We start from the raw sequence: 19,929 nt of genomic DNA on the forward strand, positions 1-19,929 counted from the left end.
GAAGTCTGGGGGTCTCTGGTCTGGGACTATCCTCCAGCCTCAGCTTTTTTTGTTTTGATTTATTTTAGATCCTGGGCGTTAGATCCTGAGCGAGGATTTTTCTTAAGTTCTATTAGTGCCAGCAGCTCTGGGTTTGATGGGTTTGTGTATGGTATGCTGAGTGCCTCTGAGATGGTGGGCAGGTAGGAGTATAGCTGAGTTTATGGTATTTTCAGCTGGGTCAGGGCATCTCATTATCTTTTTTAGGCCTTTTGGGCTTTGTTTTCCTGCCAGGGGCCTTTCCAGTTGTTGCAGATGTCTTGAGACCAAATGACATTGTATTCTATGTATTCATAAATGGGAGGGATGGGATAGTGAGTAATGGGTGAGGTGATTTTCTGGATGAAAAGCCCTTGGTGATGAGGTGTGCCACATGAAAGTTCCTGACTGTGTTGTGGGTGTTGATGTGGTGTAGTTGAGACCACTGTCACCCACCGTCTGCCTCTGTCTCTTTCTCCACTTTCCCACCTGTTCCTGTGTCTATAACTATCTTTTCCATGTTTAACAATGGATACATGTTTTTTTTTCAATACATTTCTTGGCATTGCTTTGCCTGGCATCAAGCTTGATAACATCTGTTTCTTGGCATCCCTTTTTGCTTAATCCACCACATCCAAGATTCTCAATTTTGGTCATCCTTCAATAATATCATCTGCTTTTAGTCATAAGTGCAAATGTCAGTAGTAAGTCATATGAGTGTTGACCTGTACAGAGTCCCTGTACTGCCAGTAGTGAGGAAATCATTCTGTGTTGTGCAACTTATAAACAAAGGTATAGCATCCAGATCCAAGGAAGTCATTGTTCCACTGTATTTGACATTCATCAGACCTAAGTGCTTCCTTTGGTATGTACCTAACCAGGCATATCCAACAAATGGAATGTCCACAGAGCTTCCTCACTAAAATAATACAGGGCATAAGTAACATTTCCTATGCAGACCACCACAAAGCCATATCCCTGTAGTCTGTGTCCTACAGGCTCTTGAGGGGAGATCTATACCTGACATACAATGCATTGTCAGATCCCACTCTGATGGACCTCCTGCATATCCACAAAACAAACAGCACCAGAATTACCAATTCTAAAGACTTAAGCCTTGCCAGTGATATAATTAGGACCTGCTGGAGAGACAGGTATGTTTCCCAGAGACTACCCCTTCTCTGGAACAAGCTCCCTATCCATGTGAAACAGTTCCTCCCTATCCCAATTCAAGTGTAACTTGGACAATTGGATGGGAAACAAGAAATTCATTCCTGGTTTGGCACCTATGTCTCTAATGGACACAGGCAGCCTGTAAATGGTTCATCTCCCAGGCCCCTGCTTGTAAATGTTTCATCTGCTAAGCCCCTCCTTACACTTATCAAGGGTACCAGAACTTGTCAGAGATTTGGGATGCATGATTGGGCTTAAAAAAGCCCTTGTGATCATTAGCCTTGTAAACACCTATGAATCTATAGACCTATTATAATAGTTTCATAAATACTAATTACTGTAGTCTATAACTTTCAAGCAAATTGGCATAATTCTTATAAAATGTGATGAATTCTTATTCTGCAGTCCTCTTTAATCCAGGTTAAACAGGATGATTTAAGCTAAACTCTTCACAGTTACCACTGATGTTTACTGTTTCAAAAAATTAAAGCAAAATAAAAAAGAAATATATCATAATTTTGTATTTAATCTTTTGTTTTTGTTTTTTTTTTGTGTACTTACAGTATGACTAACTTTCATAGTAAAACTTCTAATTGTTGTAGAAATTAAGTTATAATTTGTGAATGGGAATGTACATGCAGCTGAAACGATTATGAATATCTGATAGCATTAAAACATCAGCTGAGATAATACCAGTTAAGCAGAATGTTCACACTGAGAATCACAATGTACTTTTAAGCATGGCAAATGTCAAACCAGAGAATAAACTGAATAAAACAGACTACAGCCAGATAATGCAGCTTTCCATAGTCAAACACTACATATTGTTAGCAGTGATGCTGTGCACTTTGTGGATCAATTCTCATGCATCAGCCTCACAAATCACTTTTATGACTTATTACTGTATATTTCTCCATAAAATCATTTACATCAAATTTAGTTTTCTCAGAAACTGCGTGGAAAGAGTACCCCTATGTCCTCGGATATTTGAGAGTTATTCATCATTTTCATGTTTTGGCTTGTGTCCCTTGGTAAAATATGAAAACAAAATGTATTCAGACTTTTAATTATGGTGTAGGTGAAAGATGTGACTGAAATTTGTGCTCACATTCTTAGCTTGATTGACAAAATGTTGCAGGAACAATACCACCATCAAACACTATATTGTGTGTTTGTCTTTCATTTTTTTTAGAAAAGACTGGCCTACAATTTTAATGCACTGAACTCTTTCTACATTGTGAAACTTGTCAAGAGCCTATGCTCTTTGTGGTCTGATTCCAATATACTTCTTTCTAAAGACTTGCAAATGAAGTATGAAACAGTTTTACTGAGAAATAATTTTCTTTGCAAAAAAAAAAAATTGTCTATGAAAAAAAAACTTTGCTATTATCACAACTCTTTCAGAATGACCTGTTATAAAACTTATGGCACCACAGAAGTTATAGAAATTATACAGATACTGTACAATTTACAATGACAGTATGCCCAGTAGATCTAATAACATGTTTTAGAGAACTGCATGGTTCAACTTCTAAAAGCCACTGTAACATATGCCTAACCACAGCTTCCTTTTTTTAAATCCCTCATATACACTTTTGAGTCACATTTTGAATAGGATCAAAAATGATCATTGAAACCAGAAATGGTCTGAACCTTTGGTGTACTTTCATTCATTCACTGCTAAATGGCATGGAAATTAAAGGTATGAGTTTATGAAAATTAATCTAGGAAAATAAATGTGTTAGCTGGTGAAATGTAAGGAAACTCATGGACTAATACTAATCTCCTTTGTATACCCTCTCAGAGCGGTATGACATTTGCAAGAAAAACCTGACTTCACTAGACATCAAACAGGGAGAGATAGCTATAGCAGTACATATATTTGATGTCACCTTTCTGAATTAATCATCACTAGGAGTTAATGACACTGCTTCTCGCCCAAACCTCAGCTATCACATTTTGTCCTCTAATTGTCAGTGTGGACTTAGGCAGATTTACAAGGTGTAAGGTGACATTGTTGACATATGTAGACATTTGTGCCATTTATCATGAGCATAACTTGCGTTTATATCACGTTATCGAAAGCTGAAAACACTGAACACCATTTAATCGAACCTAAATAATCTAAAGCACACAATATCGAACATTCAGAACAGCAAATTTTTTCCCAGGGAAAATATTTGCTATTCCGAAACACATTCACACAACACAGGCACACCAAAAAAACAGCAATACACACTTACACTTAAAATCATGCATCTAACCCTACACTAAACTATGCAAACACTACTATCTATCCACTTACCTTAACCCAACCCTAACCCTAAGGTCCGTCACTATCGCACACTCACCTTACCCGTGCCCTAACCCTAACTCACTTAACCCGCCCCAACCCTAAACTCTGTCACTATCGCACACTCACCTCACCAGCACCCTAACCCTAACTCACGTAACCCGTGCCCTAAACCTAACGTCCACACAATCATACACTTACCTGAACCCCTGTAACTTTCCACCACAGTGCTAAAAATAGCGAAGCCACAGAAACGGACAACCAAATTCTTTCCCTAGGAAAGAATTCGATGTTCTGCAGCTTCGCTATTTTTAGCGTTTGATGCATGGTGTTTGACATTGTGGCATTCGACATTATAGGCTTTCGATAACATGATATGAACCCCATAACTTCCTCCCAACTACAGCAGAAGGAACACAAGAGGGAAGAAGGAGACATATTCTTATGAGAACATATAGCAAGGAAAGATTTGTGTAGTTAACTAATGTTCCATTTTTATAGCAATATATCCCCTCAAATAGTTATGATTAGGTTCAAAATGTAAGATTAGGTGTTTATTGTACTGAATGAGACTGATCCAATGGTTCACAGAAATGTGTGATATCATCCAGTTGCCAACCTTTCAGGTGCCTGCAAAGGGACATTAATTATAGTAGGGAAGACAGTCACCCAGAGTGAATAACCACTTGCCCAGAGTCCTAAGGAAGCTGAAAATTTACTTTGACCAAGCTATCTGACAGTTGTTCCTTTAGCTGCAGGTCCCAAAAGGAGCTTGGAGCATTGGGTGAGGATCAACTCTATGCTCGATGCCATCTTATCAATGTTCTTAGATCAGTGATAAAAGTAATTAAAGCCATCCTTGTATCCAAAGAGTAGGTGATCCTCTTCGTATTTGAAGAATTTTCACTGGACAACAGAGGAAGAGTGACAAACTTAGTCAAAGTGAAAGCAGAAAACAGTATTGGAATGAAAGAGCAGTCAAGAGTGACATTACAGTACCCATGTGGACATAACTATAACTCTCACCATTATATAATGGGTATAGCTCATCAGCACTTTGTGCAGAGCAACATATTAGCAAGGAAGCAGCACAGCTGCCCTGCCAAGTGCACCACCATCATGTTGTATGTAGCTGCTGTATGCCAATGGTGCTGACTTGCTGAATCATATATGATCTAGATAGGAGTAGTTTGCCTAGGTACTCTGTGTATGGAGTACAATGCCTAGACATTGGGGATGACCACACGTGTGATCTTGACCCATTGTTTACAAATCTTTACAAATCACTATGGGTATTGATATGTCAGTGTACTACACACCATCTGTACTCCCTCGTGTATCAATATTTTTGAAAATAGTGTCCTAAGCCTTTAATAATTAGGAGTGCAAATAAAGCTCAGTTTCTTTCCTTTTATTGCCTTATAACACTGCAAATGCATGTTATAATTTAAGTTTGCCTCCTACTTTCCATTCTGCTCACTATTACTCATCAATTTCCTTGGCCTCATTTTCAGGTCATCTCATTGCAGCTTAATTCTTTCCCTTATTAATCTTATTTACTTTATTTTTAGTGTCCTTAATCTATATTGATTCAGCATTATATTCCTGCACTAGAAATCATATGGCAGAGGTGAGAAGAAAAATACCAGCTGGTGGTTCTGTGTGCCATGTGACTTCTTAGAGAGAGTCTGTTCAGTTAAAGCTGTTGTGAAATTCATATCATGTCTAACTTTTTTTTTATTCTATCGTACTGAATATATGTGGACTTAAGTAAGTAGATATGCTACATGGTGGCTTGATGTCAGATGCAAAGATACTGTATGACATATTATTTCTTCATTTTACCTGGTGTTTTTTGGAATATCTGAAGTAGTGTCTTCAGAATGCAAAATCTTTCTTCTGAATGGTAATCCTACCATCTCATAGCCATGTGTAAGAGCAACCAAGTTTATTTTCCAATTTTCAAATAAAAAAAAAATTTTGAAAACAATTTTTGGAATTCTATTATTTCTTTCTCAAAAACAAGTCATGTTACATAATTTTTGCATAAAGCAAATGTTGAATTATGCTTTCACATTTAATAATTTCATTTTTCCATTTTATGCTTCTAAGACATCTGAACCACCAGTCTTTATTGCTGCAGCTCTTCATTTTCACATTCTTCACATCAACCATCAGCATCTTTGAAGCCGTACAAAAATGTGTCTGAAAACTGGAAATTCTGGATTCAAATATTTAAATTATGTCTTACATTGACTTAAATTTCAGTAAAGCCAGGTAAGGTCCAATATCCAGTGTCATTTCCTGCCACAGATGAGGAAGAAATAAATGTATTCGATATTTTTAGCCTCAACTAGGAGGAAAGCAACATGTCTGCAATAATGAAAGAACAATTTCAGACATATTATTAATCTGTCAGTTGTGTTTTCATGTATAAGGAAGGCATTTAATTTTCACTAGAAAGCAAGGTGTTCAGTAGACAGTAGGTGCTGATGCAACAGAGAATAAAAGAAAGGTGCTGGAATTCAGTAAAATTCTCACTGCTCATACTTAATAATCAACATGGATTGGTCAATTAGAGCAATAGAGACAAAAAAATGATTCAGAGATGGGTATTGCCTCAGTGAGAAAGAACTCATTGTCTGCTTATTACCATGTCTCTGAATTGACCACTGCAGTGTTCTCATTTGTGGCCCATGCATCACATTAGCAAAGGCACACCCTACATGCACATACGCATATGCACACACACACACACACACACACACACACACACACACACACACACACACACACACACACACACACACACACAAACACACACACTCATGTAGCCTCATTCAAGCCCCTAAAGACATGTACATACACGTACTAACACACTCCAGCATTTATTGAACTTACCTGCACCATCAGTGCACCCACAGAAGTGAATGAGTGGCTGCTATTTTTATGGCAGTCATTTTTTTCCTCACAGAATAAAATTTTAAGAGAAGCAATGGCACAGCAGACTAGACAAACAGGCAAAAAGAAACAAAGTTATTGCTAAAAGAAAGGTGGTACAAGCTCTGTTATACAGCTTATTTATTATACTTATTCAAAAAAAATGTTAAAACAAACATAAGTGTTTTCTTCCACTTAAAATTCGTAGTGTGAACATCTTCAGATGTGAATATCTTACAAAATTCCATGGTTTAAAAGTCTTCTGACACACCAATTAAATTCTGCAATGAAAAATGACATCACCTGCCCCTCCCCTCATTCATTAAACTTAGAAGTCACATTTCTTCTAAAGATAAAATGGGCTAAAAAACATATTAGAAACGTAAGTGTATGTAAATATATGAAAGAAAAATCATATATAAACTGTTATAAATTACAAATCCATCACATACATAAAAATAATATAAAATTGAACGTAAAATTAATAACAGCAATAAATAAATATTCTGCTTAAAGAAATCCAAATGAGGAACTGGACTTGTATACAATAAAGGTCGTGAGTAAACATGAGGATAAAATAAAGATTGGAGTGAATTAAATAAATATAAATAATAGTGCTGGCAATTACATGGTTTCTCAGAATGTTGTCTAGTAATAAATGAGCAGCCAAGTACCCCACGCAATAGAAGAAATGTAGCTATAGGCAAAAAAGCAATTTATAAAGCCATTATCCATATCTATTTTTTAAAAAAAGCATAAAGGTTGAAATATAACTGTGTAACAAGTTTTACTTGCTATAGTGGCAAAAGGAGTGTGTATGAGCAAAATTAATATACATAATGTAAATTCAGTATTCAGGTAGCTAAAATGTTACCATCCATGAGCTTTCATCAAAAAGACCTCAAAATATTACATATAAACTTAATATAGGTGCTGGATTTAGTATCTTATTGGAAACTACTTTTAAGTAAATAAAACTGCATAATTGCATATACAAATGTCTGTGCACTACTCTACCATACTCAGAACATGTTACCATTGGGTCAACTTTTGCTTAATTGTGACTATGACTGCAGAACTACTAGTCCATTTTTAGTATGTGTCCTTGTAAAAAAAGAGTTACAGTATCTACATAGTCCTAATGTCTGTGAGAAAATTGGTATTCTTAAAAGAATTATAGTATGCAGATGCTGATGATTTGCAGATTTTTGCAAGAAGCAGCAAATATGTTTCTGATTAACACAAAAGGAGTTGACAATGTGTGCAGAAAGTATCAGGCATATTTCTGACTTACACACAATGGTTTGTAGCTATGTACAGGAGGCAGTATTGATGTTTCTGACTATAATCCCAATAAAAAGAACACGGGAGAGCAAAACAAGGCTGTAAGTCATCCGGAACATGCACAGAACACAGTATCCAGTGAGTCACAAGCGTATAAAGTCCAGGCACAGTAAGCAAGAATCCACAAATGTATAGTCTCCAAATACAAATCGATTTATTAAAGAAGCACGAATTGGCAAGTGCTTTCACCCGATAAGGGCTTTATCAAGCCATAAGCAAATAGTAAAAAAGCGCAATCTTTTAAACCATTTTAAAATACATCACAATGACATAATTTCCTTCCATACCTCATTAACCCATTGTAATAACTCAACGTAACAGTGGGCATAAATATCTCAATACCTCAAAATGAATTTAAAACTCTCTTAAAATATGTGCATAAATAAAAATATGTACAAATATATATGCATACAAACACACAAAGTATACAGAAACTGTATAAACCTGCATATAACCAAAATATATAAAAAAAATATATAAAACAGGCGTGAATGCACATACACATATATAATTTAAAATGTAAAGTGTATAAAACAGACAATACATACTCTAAAACAAGAACAAAGCACTCTATGACTTAATCTTTAGCCTTCTATTCTTTAAAAGTGGCTTGATGGGAATCTTGTCATTCAGGCCAGGTCTTTGATGTGCCCTTAGCCTAATGATCCAATCCAGCTCACATCTCTCTGTATAATTTCTAATGTCCCCTCCCCTGCAACTCGGCACGATGACCTGCAATACCTGAAATCTAACATTATGTGCAGGTGAGGTCTCCATAACATGTTTGGAGAGTGCATTATTCATGGTTCTGATATGTATATTATAAAGATGCTCCCTGACTCTCTCCCTAAGGCATCTGTCGGTCTTACCAACATAAAATGCCATACATAGGTTCATAGGTTCATAGGTAGGTACTAGGCTATTGGCCCTAGGGCCTATATAAGCCTAGCCAAAAAATGTACCCTGGCTTTCGCCACCCAAGAAAATTATTTTCCTGTACCCCTGTTGAGCAGAGCCACAGAAGTGATCCCCGGGGTGAATTTCCTATTTCCCATCTAATCATATATGTTTTCCCATTCAATCCATACATGATGTACATTTAGCTAGATATACTAAGTGCTCAGATTGACAATCAGCTACTGCCTTAAACCGAAAACAACAATGTGTTATAGGATGTATGAACTGGGAATCAGTATTAATATATTCACAATAGTTGCACCTATTGCATCTTTTCGTGCCCCAATTAGGGAAGTCTTAAACCTGATTGACTTGAGTTGTAGGATAACACAATATTCTTTGTAAATTCTTCCTATTTTTATAAGTGAACAGAGGTCTACCCCCAACTATTTCTTTCAAGTCTTGGTCAACCATATTCCTAATGTAATTTACATCCTGTGTATAACTCAATACAGGTTTAACCTTAGAATTACTTATAACTCCCTGTGTATCTACTACACATTGTACTTTTTTCTCATTATCCAAACCACTCATGGAAACCCTGGCCCTATCAGAGAAATATGGTGCAGCAACTGTAGTCCTAACTGAATTGACATGTTCAACACCTGATTGAATCTCTTCTGTTTTATAGGATCTATTTATTAGCCTACCCTGTAAAGTCAGTAATTCATCTATGAAACCTTGATTGGTGGGATTTAACCTTGAGGCATGCATAGCTTGCCCTCTAACAACATTCCAAAAGACAAAGCCAGGGTGCATGCTTTGCCAATGTAATAATGAATTTCTATAGCAAGGCTTCCTGAATACACCTGTATTTAAGGAACCATCACCTAATTTCTCTATATAAACATTCAAAAGAGGAATCTGAGTACCAGATTCTTCCATAGTGAACCTCAAATAAGGTGTTAGAGAATTAATAAGTTCAAAAAAACTCCGCAATTCAGGCACACTGCCCGTCCAGAAGAAAAATATCATCCATGAAACGGGTGTAAAAAATTACATGTTGTTGAAAATCAGGTAGGGAGAACATTCTATTCTGCTCCCAATCCACCATCACCAGGTTGATGTAGCTATGGGCACATGATGTGCCCATAGCTATGCCATCTATTTGAATGTAAGCTATGTCATTGAAGAGGAAAATATTATTTTCCAAGACTACTTCTAGAAAAGCACAAATTAAGTCAATCTCACTATTAGTGTAGGAAGTCTTATTCATGAGACATCTATGTGTACACCCAATACCCTCTTGATTAGGGATTACTGTGAACAAAGACTGGACATCTAAAGTCACAAGTTTAATGTTCACATTACTGGTAAAATTGATAGTTTTATCATACAACATCATTTGGAACTGTTTCGTGTCTATCAAGATATATGGATACTCTTCCGCTATTGGTCTGAGGTGATATTCCAAATATAAAGATAGGGGTTCAGTGACCCAACCTCTACCTGCCACAATAGGTCTCATGGGTGGGTTAGTGGTATGTTTATGGATCTTGGGTAGACCCTATATAATGGGTAATAAAGGATGTTCCACCTGCAAAAATCTATATATATCCAAATTAATGACAGTAGTTTAAAATAAATCCTCCAACATACATGAAATCCTATTAATTCTTCTCTCTATCTCATTAAATTGAACTACTGAATAGAATCTTTCATCCTGTAACATCAGGGTCATACTACTCTCATACTTTACTCTGTCCATCACTATCACTGGACCCCCTTTGTCAGCAGGTCTAATTACAATGGTGTTATCATTTCTCAACTTGTTTAACGCTACCCTCAGACCAGTAGGCAAATTCCCAAACCATTTCCGTTGGCTGTTATTCATCTCCAACTTATATAAGTCTTCCTGCACTATTTTAGCAAAAACTTCTAATGATGGATGTAATATAGGTACATATGTACAGGGTTTCCTGAAATTAACCAGGTTATGTACAGATTGGCCCCCAAAATCCAAATTGAACTGTACATTTTAGACAGTTTCTGTATATTTTGTGTGTTTGTATGCATATATATTTGTACATATTTTTATTTATGCACATATTTTAAGTCAGTTTTAAATTTATTTTGAGGTATTGAGGTATTTATACCCACTGTTATGTTGAATTGTTACAATGGGTTAATGAGGTATGGAAGGAAATGATGTCATTGTGATGTATTTTAAAATGGTTTAAAAGATTGCGCCTTTTTACTATTTGTTTATGGCTTGATAAAGCCCTTATCGAGTGAAAGCGCTTGCCAATTCATGTTTCTTTAATAAATCGATTTGTATTTGGAGACTATACATTTGTGGATTCTTTCTTACTGTGTCTGGACTTTATACGCTTGTGACTCACTGGATACTGTGTTCTGTGCATGTTCCGGTTGACTTACAGCCTTGTTTTGCTCTCCTGCGTTCTTTTTATTGGGATTATTCTGCTGTTTCATTTAAAGAGCATTTACTTCCTGGTGAGCTGGTTGTTCATTTTATTGTTTCTGACTATAAGCCTAATGTTCTTAACATTGCTCAAAAGGAGAGCAGGAAGCAGTTGAATAGACAACATGAGTGTTCATAAAGATTTGAGTAGTATCAGGAGCATTGACAAAGTATTAACATTGTTGGCAAGTGTTAAAAACATAAATACAGCCATGAATACTTCACTGTGAGTTATGAGACAGACCATGCAAGACTCTGCAGTCCAGAGAGTACCATGTTAAGATTTCACCTGAGACAGCACCATCATATATCAGGGAAAATTCCAATAGTTCACTGGACAGGTAGAATGGGAACCACAAGGCAAATCAAATCACAGTTTTTTAGCAAATAAAACTACTTTATCTTCACTTTCATCCCCAAGAAGACTTCTTCAGAATAAAGATCAACTACAAACCAAATCTTATGTACACAAGCTCAAACTGTTCCAATTATTACATGATAACCAAACACCCAATTATCTAATCTAAAAACCCGTCCCCAAACTAAGACTTTATAAAAAGCATTTATAAAACACTTGGATAAAAAAATAAAAATATATACAAAAGTATTTTTGAAAATCTTTAACCTATTTTTTAAAAACACTTTATATCGATTGAGTCATTCACCCCAACTTTAACTGCCAAGCAGTTTTCCTTTGTTCCACTTGGTCCTTATAACAACCTCCCCTAATATTCCTAGGTACCTCTTCCAAGATGGAAAACAAAATGTTTTTGTAGTTAGGACACTTAAGGGTATGCTTATAAAGTGTGTTATTACAATTACTTGTCCTAATAGAATAAAGATGCTCCTTAATTCTTTGATTTAAACATCTAGTAGACATCCCTATATAGAAATTCCTGCAGTATGACTGTAAATCCAACTTCCATTCTGTTGGATCTACAATCATACTACAAAAGTAAGTCTCACAGATGAAAGCTTCATGTGTTGAAATGCAAGATAACAATATGTTACACTAATCTAGGTTGATTGGTCAAAAAGCAATTTCTCCAAATGGACAAAGTAGTCAATAATGTTGCCAAATGTCAGATTCATAGATTCAGTAAATATTCCAAAGTTACTGGGTCTCTTGACCATTAACAACTTACCAGTACCCTCCCTCCAGTAGAACCTCTTTTCTCCAAGAGGTGTACTTGTCAATACTGGAGTAAATTTGTAGATACCCATCCAGTCAACTACTTTATGTTTAAAGAAAGATGGTTAATCACACTGTTTAATATGAAGAGGTTTGAAAAAATGCCTCTCAACCTGCAGACATTGAAAATATGAACAAAGGCTCGAGAAGGTACGTACATCTAGTCAAACATCTGGACATGTATTACCATAAGATTTGAATAGCAGATAGAAAATAAGTCTTCTCACTTTCAGTAGTAATATGGGCTACTACTCAGAAACACATGACAAAAATGATGAAAAAATATAAGTACAGTCTCAAGACAGTGAAGAGGAGGACTCAGAAAGCTAAGTGAAGGGGTAAATCAAACCTGAAAATAAGGACATAACTCCAAAACTAGGAGCATCATGTGCAGGGATAAATCAGGCCAGAAAAGAGGAATGTTTCACCAAAACAGGGACAGTTGAGAGGTCTGTTGTAGAGGCTCTGGGTTGTAAACCTCTCATGTTTTATCTCTTGATGAATATTTAAGACCTTGTTTATAGTGTTGCTGGAGATATTGGATGTGTGGAGAAACAGGACTTCAAGTGATCAAGAGACTCTTAAATAATTTTTAAGTCATCTAACCCCGCCACCCCCACCTCACCAAGCCCATGACATCAGTCAACTCTAGCATCTCTGTCTTGTGTTAGATGTAACAATCCTAGTAGTATTTAATTTTTTTTTTTTGCTCGTTAACTGGTATGATGGACTGGTACAAGATCCTTTTCAGCTACTTCTTGGGCCATAAGGCAAGACAGTTCAACAGTATGATAACTGTGATAAGCATTCAAACATTGGTAAATATAGAAATATAGAAATAAGCAAATAAACATTTGTAAATACACCACAAGATAAGGTATATTACAGATATTAACAAGCGATATGAAACTGTAGATTGTTATAGACAAGTAAGTTTCAGTTTCAGGCACAATCTGGTCAAATTTCAGCAATTCTGCCAATAATCAAAATTTGAACTGTTAAGCACACCTAACTAGCTTACTCCTTATTTTCTTCATCTTACTGCTTCAAAAATAAAACTGTTTCTACGGCCAAATAGTAAGCAATTTAACAATGAGTATAAATAAAAACAAGGAGTAATTATTAGATCTATTAATATAAACATTAAAGAAAAATGTTCATACACAGCAAAGGTTTGATTGTTTTTATAAAATGACTACCAAAAATAAAAATTTCTCATTTTACAAAGCATGCCATGTGAATATTGTGTGCCCTGTAAGTATACAATAATCTCTAATACAGTAGATCCTGGAGTTACAACTCATGTGAATTACAATCATCTAGACTTACAACAACTATAGTGTAGCATTCATACATGGTAATTAAGCACATATCCTTGTGATTTGTGCAGTACAGTACAATACAATTCTGTTCTGTAGAATACAGCATATCAATAGGATTTATGGCAAAATCATAGGAACAGAACCCTATCATAAGTAGAGGACCTCCTTTGTCATTGTGGTCCTAAACTACATCACAAAATTTACGGGAAATCATTCCATGTTCATCATGTTGATCACTGTTGCAGTAGCCTTAGCTATATGGAGTTATATCCTTCCAAAGCTTCAGGGCACCTTCCACATACCCAAACTGTCAGGCAGCTCAAGTCTGAGCTAACTAAAAGACAAATTTGGGTGTTACGCCAGAGTCCTCTGGTGTAGCACCTACAGTCACTATGTACCAGGGGATAGCCACATCCTCTGTGGCTACTGGGGTCAACACAGTGGCAAGGGAGAGACACTCTTGTCCGCCCTAAGAAGAGGAACAAGGAAGGTGTCCCTGTTGTGTCAGACTGTTCTGTCCATCCTTGGGGAAGCTGTTGCTGCCATTAGTAACACTGTCGGCCCCATTTTTCCTGTCAGCAGAAAATCAAGCATGTTTCTACTATTACTTCTCAATTTTCTTTGGATAGGAGCAGTTTACTGGGTCTGGCTCAGGGTTCATTTCAGGCTATTGATCCTTCTTGTAAAGTTGTTTCTGGTAAAAGAAAGATGGATTCCACTTTTCCTGAAAAGAGGTAAGATTTTGAATTTGAACAGGAAGATGCAGGGACAAATATATTTTTTCCTCAGATTTCTGAGTCAGACTCAGAGGAGTGGTCAATTTCTTTTCATGTGTGTGTGTATGTGTGTGTGTGTGTTTGTGTATGTGTGTGTGTGTGTGTGTGTGTGTGTGTGTGTGTGTGTGTGTGTGTGTGTGTGTGTGTGTGTGTGTGTGTGCACGGAGAGGTTATGCTTCTCTTATTGCTACAGTGTGTCAGTGTTTTAAGTAAGAGAACACAGAAAATAGTATGAGTTGTTACAGAAGAATTTTCCAGAACCTACATCCTTTCTTCCTGTTCTGTCTGCTTTAGAGGATGTGTGTGTTACTGCCTACAATTTTTCTAATAGTAATCCAGCTGCCCCTAAAAAGCAGAGAGGCTGTATAAAGTTTCTCAGTGTTTTAAATCTTTATACAGTATTCCAGGGGCGGCTCGTGCTATCGGACTGCCGGACTGCAGCCCTCCCATCTAGAAAAAACAAAAAGAAAAAAAAATCTGTGAAACAAAAAATCATGAGTCCTGACTTCTCTACGCATGCACAGAGGCATTGGGGAACTCAGACTGCCTTTAGCAGCAGTCCGGATGCAGAGAAAGAGGTACCCATCAATCTGTGCTGTGAGATACCCAGGAATCTGCAGTGACGACCGCACAGAACAGAGGAGCTCCAGACTGCTTCCCCTGCAGGCAGGGCCAATGAGAGGTGAGCTGACAGCTCTCACAGGGATTTTGCTGTGCAGGCTTCATGAATTATACTGCTGGACAAATGGTCGCTGGCTGGATGGGCTTTGTGCACATGGATTATATTCATGAAACAAGTAGGTGAGGCTTCAGACATGTTCTGTTCATGAAACAGGTAGTGTGAAGTGTATGTGTGTAATGCCCCAGTTGCTATATACTAGTGGCTAGAGAGAACAAATGGTGGTGGGTAGAGATACTCAGGCTTGAACCCTGTACATTGGATGCAGGTGGCAAGGACCTGAATTCCCTATCCACCACCATTTCTAAAAAAAATTTGCAGATTTTTGCCTCATATTTGTTCTGTTCCTCATAAAAATCTGTGGTTTCTGTATCTACATTTTTCCTTGGCTTGCAAAGTCTGAAGTGCAGTGGTGCACTAGTAGCATTGCTGCCTGACAGCTACAGGTTCTCTGGTTTGATTCTTGGCTGGGGTGCCTTCTGTGTGGAGTCTGCATGTCCTCCCATCTTACAAAGATGTGTCTGGAGTTTCTCCGTGCTCTGCTGAAAATTGTCTTTTGTTCCAAGTCAGACTAGTTTCCTGGTTAAATGTTTAAAAATAACAGGCATTTGAATTTCAGACTTCATATTCTTCAGAAAATACATGGTAACACAAAACTGTTTATTCTAGCAGATGTCTAAGTTTATAACATGGATATTTGAAATGTGTCCCTATTTTTGGGACTGTATTCCCCCATTATTGGCTTTGTCCAGATATTTTGTGCTAAGGTTGAGAGCTATCTATGGTGAGAATGTTTGGGGGCTGTATTCTCCCCCATTACTTGCTTTGTCCACATGTTTTTGCTAAGAGGTTGAGAGCTATGGTGAGAACTGAATATGTTTGGGGGCTGTATTCCCCCATTATTGGCTTTGTTCAGGTGTTTTGTGCCAACAGATTGACAGCTATGGTGAGAACTGAATTCACTAAATGGTAGCCATTTAAGTTTGTCTTCCTCTCTTTCACAAAACAGCTGATTTGGCATAGTGGTATGTTTCTCTGACTGTTTTGCACAGGGTCCCCTGGGTTAAAGACGTGGCAGTGAAATGTATGGTGGTAACACAACATTTTATTCTAGCAACTTTCCAACATTGTACAAGCAATGTTTAAAATGTGTCCCTGGTTTTTGGGCTTTTGTCCCCCCCCCCAATAAATTTCGGCTTTTTCCAGATTTCTTGTGCTGCAAAGTTCAGAGATACAACTGTGTGTCGAGTAGATTTTACAAGAGGCTGAGAGCTGCAGGGAAACAAAACTTTAGTGCTGCTTATTCTGAGTTGGTTTGCATTGTTAATAGCACAACAGGTAGTGTGCTTGCTTTTGATGCAGAAGGTTGTGGGTTCTACTCCCACAGTAGATAGATGCATTGCTGATACTGTACTGTGTTGCAAAGTGTGTGAATGCTGCAGTCCTTTTTGGCAAAGATACCTAGAGTAGTAACTATGAACCTGTTATCAGTTTGCCATACAGTCCCTATTGCGATATTACTAGCTTATCATTTTTTTAATGCATGCAACATAGGCAATTTATTCCTCAAGGGCAATAGGCACTTTATTTGTAGATGAATAAACAATGACATATAAAGTTGTTTGCTAGCAGCAACCTCTTCATTGTTACAGATTTCTTTAATGTGGAATTATTTAGATGACTTTTACACTTCAGAGATTGTGCATATTTACTGATACTGGTGGAGTGTAGAAGGTTGAGTAGACTTTTATGATGGAAATGTTCTGAATTGGGTAGTTTTGTCATTGGTGCATGCATTTTGTTTCATTGTTTACTAATGTTCAAAACAATAAATTTAAAATGCCCTCTAACAACTGTACTGTATTGTACAAAGAATACAATTTAATACAATTGGGAAGGTGTATCAAAGAGCATGTGTATGTTTCATGTTCAAGTGGCCTATGATTTGAAAACATTGCCCAAAAGGGGCCTATGATTTGAAAACAGCCCAAAGTTAATCTTTATCTGCCACTGGCAAAATGTATTTTCTTTGAATGTGGGTTTCAAAGCTATTTCAATGCATGTGAGTTTCAAGGGCAGATAAGTTTTAATGCTAAGTCTGTTTTCATTGTGAGACTGCATTGCTTTGTTTAGCAGATATCTGTTGGGGTTTGTGCTGTAAAAATGCAAAATAAAACTTTCAAATGAAATCCAAATCATCGCAGAAGTAAAGCAGTATGCACATTACAGTGTTTATGGTAAATGGGGCAAAATAACCAAGAAATGGGACACTGGAATGGTTGCAGGGGGTAGGCTCCAATCGACCATGATTTTGAGAGGGGAAGGGCAGCAAACTCAGACAGTCCTGGTTGAACTATACCTCTCAGCTGTCCATATTTTTGCAGAATGAATTGATATTTGCTTCTTATTTTTGGTTTGTTCCTCATAACGTGTGGTTTTCTGGCAAATCATTTAGGAATGAAGTTACTAAATGACAGACATTGAGTTTTACGTCATAACCTTCAGAAAAATGCATGCTAAAGCAAGACCTGTTATTCTATCAACTGTCTTAAGTTTATACAAGAGCAATTTTTAGTAGTGTTTGTATGTTCCCCCAATATATTTGGCCTTGTCCAGATTTCCTGCATTAACAAGTTGAGAGGTACGTGCAAATAAAATTGCTTCATAGAATTAGGCATATCCAAACCTCTCACCTGTCTCCGATTTTGGCTCAAAATGTTGCTCTTCCCCTAATAATCCCTCTGCAAAATGGCAACTTTGGAATAAAACATGGAGGGTTTACAATTAATAAATAATTGTAATAATCAGTTATAGATTACTTTTATTTCAGAAATGCATGTAGATTATTTTATTTTGTTGGCTGCTCAAGTTAGTAGTACTAATATTAAAAGTGTCCCTTCTTTGACAGGTTCCCAGCTGTATTGTGTGGCTATTTTATATTTTTGCATCACATGTTTTGTCCATTTTTCATAAAATTATGTTTTTTTTTGGCAAATTAGTGGCAAATCATTAAAGACTGAAGTTAGAAAATAATGAAAGACATTTGAGTTTCAGATTTCGTACCTTTCAGAAAATTCATACTAATGCAATACCTACTATTCTATTATCTTTCTAAGTTTATAAGAGCAATATTTAAAAATTGTCCTTATTTTTGGGCCTTTGTCCCACTTCTATGTATGGCTTTGTCCAGATTTCTTGCTCTGAGGTTGAGAGGTATGACAAATGTGTCAGGGCCATCGCAGTCAGCCAGAGACATTTCAAATTGTGACAAACTTGTTGCACCCCACTCCCCCATGTAGTTACTCTGGATGTGTCCAAGCAAGGCAGGAGCAGTTATGCAGTGTAAATGTGCAGACTATCCCCCCCCCCCCCCATACAAGGTAAACACAAGTACTACAGTGGCTTTTCATCTGTCATTGATTTTGCAGAATGTTCTGGTTTCTGTCATTTTTATACTGCTGATATGTGCTTATTATTATTCAGAAAGTGCCTTTTGCTCTGTGTTTAAGTAGCAGTGCTTTAATGACCATCAGGTAAGCTTGTCTGATATTGTAAGATGCAAGTAAGTTTTAATAAGCAGTATTGCCAACATTGAAAGCCTTTCTGTTGTTGCCATGCAGAGAATACTTACATAACTAGATAATGTATAAGCCTTGGGTATTGAAATGCATATGACAGTATTTGTAATAAAGGCCAGGATTAGATTATGTTAAGCTCATTACAGGCTTTACCTGCAAAGTAAACAGAATGCCAATCTATCATGTGTGGTCCATATCCTGTGCAGTAATCCTTTAAGCAATATATGTTGAGCTTGTTTCTTGTTTGCTTTTCATTTTTTACTTTGATCATGTTTTCCCCATGAAACAAGTAGATAGTTGTCAGGCAGCAGGTCTTTTTTGGATAAGAAACATTTTTACAAGTGAGGGTATCCCAGAGATTGCTACTTTCAGCATGTTACTTGGTACTTTAATAAAGCTGAATATAAATTATAATTAGAACTGGAGTGCAAGGAGAAGTGATTTGAGTTAAGTGCTGCTTGCTTTTCTTATACTTGATTTTGACTGGCATTCCAGTAATGTATTTAAAAAGTAATTTATTTTTTCATGCCTCACATCCTCTTTGTTTCCATCTAGATATTAAGTAAGCTGTCATGCAGCCAATGAATTGAAATGTTTTTTTTTTTCTTCTACACTTCATTTTGTCTTGATTAGACTCCCATAATGATGGTTTGGCACCCAGGGCAGCATATTTAATTAAAGTTTTTGTGGTTTTGAGCATAGCTCCTCCCCTTTCTAGTTGGCCACACCCATTCCCATTGACCCCACCCATTCAGCTGTCTCCTGCAGCCCCCCTTTGATTTGAAGTCACCAGCCGCCACTGCAGTATTCCCAAACATGTCCCAGTATAGCTTTAGTTGATCCACTGCTTCTAAGCACTTAGTTAATTTTGATCCTACTCTTGCTGATAAGGATAGGAAAATTATTGATAGGTATTTGAAAAAAGTGTACATTTCTGCAACTCTGATTTTCACAATTTTGAATTGTCAGGCTCATATGTTAAAGTGTCTTCCTACAAATTGTGAAAGTATGAGGAAGGTTTTATCTGAAGATTCTTCTTGTTAGGAAAACTCTGCTTTAAATCTGCTTTAAACAACTCAGTTTCTTCTATTGTACAGATCACTATTCATTGTTTACAGCCTATGTGTGTCTCTCTTGATACTTCTTCCAGGGCAATGGCCAATTTTATTGTTTTGAAGAGGTTTGCATGGCTGCTTTCTCAGTACATTGCAGATGATGTTAAAATTTAGATTTTA

The 19,929-nt window shown here is 36.8% G+C and overlaps 1 protein-coding gene across 1 annotated transcript in view; it reads left to right on the plus strand.

The window, feature by feature from the left end:
• Positions 1-5,601: 5,601 nt before the first annotated feature.
• The window catches only part of CHRM1 (cholinergic receptor muscarinic 1), a 98,214-nt gene continuing 83,886 nt past the window's right edge, over positions 5,602-19,929 (plus strand). The window contains exon 1 of the mRNA XM_044075787.1: positions 5,602-5,761. The gene's annotated coding sequence lies outside the window, so the exon portion shown is untranslated. The remainder of the gene's footprint in view (positions 5,762-19,929) is intronic.

Source organism: Protopterus annectens, chromosome 6.part1 (assembly GCF_019279795.1).
Source record: "Protopterus annectens isolate FY-2018-M chromosome 6.part1, PAN1.0, whole genome shotgun sequence".
Taxonomy (NCBI): domain Eukaryota; kingdom Metazoa; phylum Chordata; order Ceratodontiformes; family Protopteridae; genus Protopterus; species Protopterus annectens.